This window comes from Trachemys scripta, chromosome 6 (genome assembly GCF_013100865.1).
Source record: "Trachemys scripta elegans isolate TJP31775 chromosome 6, CAS_Tse_1.0, whole genome shotgun sequence".
Lineage (NCBI taxonomy): Eukaryota > Metazoa > Chordata > Testudines > Emydidae > Trachemys > Trachemys scripta.
In genome coordinates, this window is record NC_048303.1 from 126,093,601 (window position 1) to 126,100,369 (window position 6,769).

Here is a 6,769-nt window from a genome sequence, read left to right on the forward strand (position 1 = left end):
GGGCAAGCCCCAAAGGAGCGTGTCCCGTGCGGGGGCAGACGGGGGCGGCTGCCCCAGGACGCGGGGAGGTGACCGGAGCGAACAAAGCTGGAGAAGCGCCGCTCCAGACACAGCCCCTGGCTGGCCGCGGGGCACAGGGCGGGCGGAGACCCCCACTTCAAACAGACACCCCCCACCCCGGACAGCCAGCGCCAGCTGAGCCCTACCTGGGTGCCGCTGCGGTCTCCCCGCTGCGCGGAGCCCCGGCCCCGTGCGCGCAGCAGTGCGGTGAGCTGCGCTGCGCGGCCGCCCAGGCGCTGCTGCAAGACGAGGGGCTCGAACCCGCCGCTCCTTTTATAGCTGCCCCGGCAGCGCCGCGCGGGGAGGTTATTATCGGTCAACCACGGCTCCCGGCTGCTGCTGTTTATGTCGCGCTGTCACTCACACGCAGCACGTGGCGACCCGGCCCGCCTCTTAAAAGGGCGATGCGCGCCTCTGGGGTCCGGTCCGCGCAGCCGGGCACCAGCTGCTGCCGTGCAGCCCATGGGCGGCCAGGGACGGGGGTGTGTCTCGGGCTGGGCTCCTGGCATACCGGGTTGTTTCAAAAGGTCCCTTGACAGCTCCTGGGGCCAGCTGGGCTCTCCTCCCTGCTCCAGGCATTGCAACCCCTGGGGTTCCCTGTGGGCACTCAACCCCCGCTCTGCCCAAGGCGCTGCCCCCACTCCACCACTTCCCCCAAGGACCCAGCCCACCCTGCCTCCTCCTGCCCCAGCTACACGCCCGCCCTGCCTCTTCTCGCCACCTTTTGCCCCGTCCCCCAAGCGGACCCTTCCCTCCCTCGCCTCTTCCTGCCCTTGCGCCTCCCTCTCCCCCCGGGACTCCTGCCTGCTGCTGAACAGCTGGTTGGCGGCAGGACGGAGGCGCTGGGGGAAGGGGAGGAGTTTTTTTTCCATGGGTGCTCCAGCCCCGGACCACCCGCTGTGTCAGGGCCTATGGTCCCAGCACCACTCCGGCTTGGCCCAGCCATCAGGACGATGGGAGTCTGGGTAGGCCAAACCTGCAGGAGTGGCATTGCGAGCCCATGAGCCAGGTCACAACTCCGCTCAGACAGGTTGCAAGGCCCAGAGCAGAGAGCCGAGCCCAGCCAGCCCTGCAGTACGGGAGCTGCCGCTATGGGGTGTATGCCAGGCAGAGCCCACCCTCCTGGGATGCAGGACCTAACTGAAACCACCCCAGGGCCTTCCACCCCCAGACTGTTTACTAGGTCACAACAGGCTATAAACATTTACAAATGAGTCCTGTGCCCCAAAAGGTTGAGAGTCACTGTTCTAGCAAAGGGTCTAGGCCTCACTGGGTGAGTTTCTCTCACTGGGCCGTGTTATGGTGGTCAAAATGGCCCCTTCCGCCTTAAAATCCATCTCTATTCCCTGTCCTCCATGAACAAAGTAAGGGATAACACCTCTGGATACCTGTGTGTGTCTTACAGGCGTTGTGAGAAAGCTGGGGGGGCTTTGAATATGAGCAAATGAGACACTAGTATCCATGGGATCTTCATATTAATTGGGCATATTCAGGCAACTGCCAGCTATTTTATAAAGTCTGTAAACTTGGATGTGTTATAAAGTTGAGGATGAATGGTTATTTATACAAACATTCAGGCCAGAAATTAGTTGATGTAAGCACGGTCTGAATGAATTCTCCCCCGACAGCTAGCTGGGATGGGGAGAGACTTCAGGAGCAAACTGTATGTACATGAACACACCTACTCTGCTTAGATATCCAGCAGATAGAGCAGTGTGCTGCTCAAAGTGCTCAACTTTGGCTGGTGTTGGATTACAAATCACTTTAGTACTGAATGCAGGGGGAGTGAAATGCTGTTATCAGTGTTGGTGTCATTATTCTAAGAATAAAGGGAAGCAGAACGGTGCTTAACCTGTCCCAAATGAGGTGGTTGCCCTCGGCTGAAAGGACCTCATTAAGCCAGGGGCTCCAATGCCAGAGGCCTAGAAAAGGTAGGCAGGCAGAGAATGGGTTGGGCCATGCTGCCTACTCAGAAGGTGTGGCTTGTCCTTAAGTGTCTCAGGCTGGTTTAACTTGTTCTTCCCCACTATTCAAAGAAAGAACTAAATAGGCTTTATTAGGAGCCTCTTTGTTATTTTTAATGTTCACTCAGAGCTGAAATCACTTGTGGTGGGGCCCAGTCTGCAAAGAGCTAAAAATCGCAAAGAGACCGACCTGAAGAGGCCCCAGCAGAGAGGTAGGTAGCAGCAGAAGGTGGCTGATGGGCAGCTACCACCACTGGCGGCAGGAGCGGCTGGCCAGAGCAAGCCAAGTGTCTTCTTCCCCAGGTGGGAGGTGAATGCACAGAGATGCACCTCTGAACCCTGGGTCCTCACTGACCAAGGACAATCACTGTGAGTGGGTATGGTTGGGGTGAAAGTAGGCCGGCATGGGCCGGTATGGCATACCGGTAAGAAGCCCGTACCGGCCCGTACCCAGCCCACGTTAACATGCTGCCACAGCAAAGGACCTTCCTTAAAGCGCTGCCGTGGCAGCACTTTAATGTCATTGCCCCTCCCCCCCCCCCCGGGCTGCCATCACCGGGGGGCAAAAGGGGCAGCTGCCCCAGAGCCGGTGATTTAAAAGGGCCCGGGGCTTCCGGCTGCTGCTACCGCGACAGCCACTGGAACCCCAGTGGCATGGGCCAGGCAGCGCAGATGGGCTGGGGGAGGCTGATCCCCAGCCCCATGCCTTCCGCCTTCGGCCCCCATACAGGTAAGTGTTTAATATTACTTTCACCCCTGGGTATGGTGAAGGAGAAGAGGGGGGCACAGTAAAGGAACTGTTAATTGTAGAACTCAAGAACAGGAGGCGGAAGGCTCTGCCCCACACACTCTGGGGTGGGCATCCAGCTCACAGGTTTATGTTTATGAATCCTGCTTGTGACATTTTCCCCAATTAATGTCGGGTGACTTCTCTCCTTTCATTAAAAGTTTCTTTTCTACACTCAGACTCTGTGCTTGTGAGAGGGGAAGTATTGCCTGTCAGAGGTGCCGAGGGGTGGTGTCAAGTATCAGAGGGGTAGCCGTGTTAGTCTGAATCTGTAAAAAGCAACAGAGGGTCCTGTGGCACCTTTGAGACTAACAGAAGTATTGGGAGCATAAGCTTTCGTGGGTAAGAACCTCACTTCTTCAGATGCAAGTAATGGAAATTTCCAGAGGCAGGTATAAATCAGGGGGGGTGGTATGTAATTTTCCCAGGTTACTGGGTGGGGGCTCGAGCCGGTTCTGTGTTGTATCGATGGAAAGGAACCAGGGGCGGCTCTATGTTTTTTGCCGCCCCAAGCATGGCAGTCAGGCAGGTGGTCCGCGGTCACGCGGATTCGGCGGCGTTTCTGCGGGTGGTCTGCCGGTCCTGTGGCTTCGGGGTACTTGCCGCTGAATTGCTGCTGAAACCGCGGCACTGGCCACCGGCAGACCTCCCGCAGGCATGCCGCCGAAGCTCGCCTGATTGCTGCCCTCACAGCGACTGACATGCCACCCCCCGTGGCTTGCCGCCCCAGGCATGCACTTACTGCACTGGTGCCTGGAGTCGCCCCTGAAAGGAACCCCTAGATACTGAACCTGGCCCTGGTTGCTGCTGGCTCCGCCTGGCAGAAGAGTTACATTATTAATCATTTGTTATGCTCCTTTCAAAAAAATCTTGGAGTTTTTATACCCACATTCGCATTTGTTTCGCTAAACCAGTGCAAACCCCTACATGGAAACTTCTTTTGATTTGAACGGTTTATTTTGGTGTAGCATGACCCTGTCCCTTATCAGCTAAACCAAAATGTGACCGTCTTCACTACAGTCACACCTCAAGGTGGGCAATTGGGAATTAGAAGAACAGGATACAGACTAACACGGCTGTTACTCTGAAAATTGGGAATTAGTCACCTTGCTTTACTCAATAGAGCACGACAATGGTGCAGAGTAGCAAGTGAGTTCTGCATGGCTGCTGCCAGCCTTGCATCCAGCCTGGCATGATATTCACACACAGAGAAATCTGCGTGTGTACCCAATGGTTTGTAATGCCCCAGTTTGCTGTGACACTCCTTTCACAGGCTGTTGTGGGACAGCTTGTCTGTTCCCTCCACAGATTGTGTGCAGAAGTGGTCTAGGCCGAGGAAATTCATGTCCTGGCAAGACCAAAGCTGGTGTGCTGTTACCTCCTTGTGCTCAAAGCTTGCTTTAAACTGAAGTAAGAGCGTCTGCATAGCCTTCTACACTGGTTTAACTATTTTTTGAATAACACCTTCAGTTAAACCAATGCAACTTTGGGTGTAGAGGAGCTCTCTGGTTAGTGGAAACAAACCAGGAGTGAAATCCTGGCCCTGTTGAAGTCAATGGGAGTTTTGCCATTGACTTCAATAGGGTCACGATTTTATCCCATGTTACTTATTGTAGATAACAAAGCATGAATGGCAAAAGTTAGCAGTTCACCAACAACCCATAGGCTGCAAGTTGTTTGTCCAACTAATATTTATGAATAGGTCATACATTAGGAAGAAATTGGGAACAAAAAGAAAAAAGGCTAAACTCATATGTAGAATTATTTGCAGTACATAATCTGACCAGCTGTAGTTGGAAGGGGGGAGGGATAGCTCAGTGGTTTGAGACTTGGCCTGCTGAAACCCAGCGTGGTGAGTTCAATCCTTCAGGGGGCAAAAAATCTGTCTGGGGATTAGCCCTGCTTTGAGCAGGGGGTTGGACTAGATCTCCTGAGGTCCCTTCCAACCTTGATCTTCTATGATATAGTGAACATTTCTTTCAGCTTCGTGGGAAATGTGCTTGATTACCTAGTTTACTGTACTAGGGGGCAGATCCTGAGCTGGTGTAAGTTGTTATAGCTCCATTATTACCCCAGCTGAGAATCTGCCAATAGAAGCTGTTTGCTGTTCAGCTTTCTCTTTCTGCAATGCCCACTGATAGATCACTATTAGAAAGAGGATCACAACAGCCTCTGGAGCATAGGCTGTGCCTAGGTATTGTGAATTTTTCCACACATAAAATTCTATATGGTAAAAACATTTAATGCACAAGAGATAAGGAATTCTAAATTAGGATTCCCACTGCAGATCCATTGCTCATCTATAGTAAAGTCTTTTGCCTTATTGTACATGCTGTTCATGCATTGCTTTAATATGAGCAACCTGGCTGGGTGGGAACAATGTCTGAATTTCCTGATTTCTGTGTGTTTCAATGCTCAGCCATAAAGTTACATTAACTTTTTACTTCTTTCATTCTTTAAAGAAAAATAAGGAGACTGAAGGGAGTGATCACACCCTGAAATAGACTCTCAAGAGATTACAGTGATCACGCTTTAAAATAAAATTAGCCATGTGACCCTCAAACATACCAAATAAATGTGCACTCACATATGCAGTGTATAGGCCAGGGGTTGGCAACCTTTCAGAAGTCGTGTGTCGAGTCTTCATTTATTCACTCTAATTTAAGGTTTCGCATGCTGGTAATACATTTTAACGTTTTTAGAAGATCTCTTTCTATAAGTCTATAATATAGAACTAAACTATTGTTGTATGTAAAGTAAATAAGGTTTTTAAAATGTTTAAAAAACTTCATTTAATTAAATTAAATTAAAATGCAGAGCCCCCCGGACCAGTGGCCAGGATCCGGGCAGTGTGAGTGCCACTGAAAATCAGCTCGCATGCCGCCTTCGGCACGCGTGCCATAGGTTGCCTACCCCTGCTATAGGCTCACACAGTGAATTCAAACACAAAGCTATAAGTAAGTAGAATTATGCCAAACTACGTAATCTCAAGGAATAAATTAAATCAATGGGATTGAATGGATAGTTTGATTCTCTGGTCATCTGATATCAATTCCATCACTGCAATTGCAGAGTAACTCCATTCATCTCAATGCTTTGGATTTATACCAGTGAAACAGAGATCAAAATCTGGACCGAGTATTAAATCCATAGTAGATTTGAAGTTAACCCTAGTACCTTTTTCAGTACTGGGAGGTGGAACAGGTCAGAACTCACAAGAGGAGTCAGTTATGAGCCAGAAACAACAAAGAGTCTGGTGGCACTTTAAAGACTAACAGATTTATTTGGGCATAAGCTTTCGTGAGTAAAAACCTCACTTCTTCGGATGCATAGAGTGAAAGCTACAGATGCAGGCATTATATACAGACACATGGAGAGCAGGGAGTTACTTCACAAGTGGCGAACCAGTGTTGACAAGGCCAATTCAATCAGGGTGGATGTAGTCCACTCCCAATAATAGATGAGGAGGTGTCAATTCCAGGAGAGGAAAAGCTGCTTCTGTAGTGAGCCAGCCACTCCCAATCCCTATTCAAGCCCAGATTAATGGTGTTGAATTTGCAAATGAATTTTAGTTCTGCTGTTTCTCTTTGAAGTCTGTTTCTGAAGTTTTTTTGTTCAATGACAGTGACTTTTAAATCTGTGATAGAATGACCAGGGAGATTGAAGTGTTCACTTACTGGCTTGTGTATGTTACCATTCCTGATGTCCGATTTGTGTCCATTTATTCTTTTGCGGAGGGACTGTCCGGTTTGGCCAATGTACATGGCAGAGGGGCATTGCTGGCACATGATGGCATATATGACATTAGTGGATGTGCAGGTGAATGAGCCCCTGATGGTGTGGCTGATGTGGTTGGGTCCTCTGATGCTGTTGCCAGAGTAGATATGGGGACAGAGTAGGCAACGAGGTTTGCTACAGGGATAGGTTCCTGGGTTGGTGTTTCTGTGGTGTGGTGTGT

General features: G+C 50.6%; 1 protein-coding gene across 1 annotated transcript in view; it reads right to left on the reverse strand.

The window, feature by feature from the left end:
• Positions 1-336, reverse strand: part of LOC117878700 (phospholipid-transporting ATPase ABCA1-like) — a 39,675-nt gene extending 39,339 nt beyond the window's left edge. The window contains exon 1 of the mRNA XM_034773055.1: positions 207-336. The gene's annotated coding sequence lies outside the window, so the exon portion shown is untranslated. The remainder of the gene's footprint in view (positions 1-206) is intronic.
• Between the last annotated feature and the right edge of the window lie 6,433 nt (positions 337-6,769).